Here is a 1400-nt window from a genome sequence, read left to right as displayed (position 1 = left end):
CTCCAGGACCAGATGAAGAGTATGACCACCCAGATAGGAGCCATGAACGACAGTTTCAACCTCCTACGACAAGAAAAAGCCACACTAAAAAACCAGGTGGCAGCCTAAAACCCAAACGGAGTTACTGTTGAGGACAACATAAACAAGGTGAACCAACAGATCAATGAGCTATCCCAGGGAATTGACCAGAGTACTGTGAAGAAGGACGCCACTCAGATCATCCAGAAGATGCTGAAAACTTATCGAGCATCCCCATTCACAGCGGAGGTACTCAGTAAACCCTCCCCTCACGATTTCATCTAGCTGCGCTTCACAATGTATGATGGCAGTACGTGTCCCGGTCAACACGTAGCTCGCTACATCTAGAGCCTCGCATTCTATAGTGTACAGGAGTTCGACTACTTGCAATGCCGCTTGTTTCCTACAAGCCTGAAAGACGGAGCTCTCGACTAGTTCTACTCACTGGAACCAAACTCCATCAATAGCTTCAAAAAGCTAACCAATCAGTTTTCCAACCATTATGTCCACAACAGATTTTAGAAAACTGACCTTGACTCACTCTTCATGCTATCTTAGAAAAGCAACGAGTCAATCCGCTCCTTCTTAGGACGATTCAAGACCGAGTTGCTATCTATGGATATCGACCTCAAAGAGTCCTTCACAACCTTGGCATTCACCAAGGTGATCCAGAAAAACACCTGGCTATACATGTCGCTCACAAAAGAGCGTCCTAAAAAATTGGAAGACCTGAACACTCACGTGTACAAGTATATACATGAAGCTTTAGACCACGAATGTGAATAAGGGGAAGTCGCAGCAATCTCAGACATTGCCCCATCCTCAAAAAAGCGACCTAGACCACAAGGACAGAAGTTTGGTACCAGAATGCACACGAAATGCGAGTTTGCTATGCTGACAAGATCTCAAATCTACATACTAGAGAAAATAAAAACAGTGGCATATTACTGACCTGAGGTAAAACGACCTGAAGACACACCAGGAAAGTAGTACTGTGCGCTTTCCATAAAGCAAAGTGTCATGAGACCATCGAATGCCGTGAGCTCAAGCACTACCTCTAAGACCTCATTGAGACAGGGCATTTCAAGCACTATACTAATATTGCCGATGGCGACCTATGCCATAAGCTCATGGCTCGTAAAGAGCGAAGCAGAACTCCACATCACAACAATAACAGGGAGCGCTTTTACGCTCGAGGACGCTCAAATGATTGATCTTATCATGAGCGTCACTAGTACTTATCTGACAGAGATAATAACAGGACGATCAACATGATCACCTTCCAGGATGATTATGTCATGTCCTCTAGGGAGAAGAGGAGAAGAGTTGGCTCTCTCCAAGAAGTATACCAGTTCTCCTCCCAAGTGACCACCGTTCCACTA

This window comes from Coptis chinensis, chromosome 3, assembly GCF_015680905.1.
Source record: "Coptis chinensis isolate HL-2020 chromosome 3, ASM1568090v1, whole genome shotgun sequence".
Taxonomy (NCBI): domain Eukaryota; kingdom Viridiplantae; phylum Streptophyta; class Magnoliopsida; order Ranunculales; family Ranunculaceae; genus Coptis; species Coptis chinensis.
Note: the sequence above shows the minus strand (reverse complement) of the source record.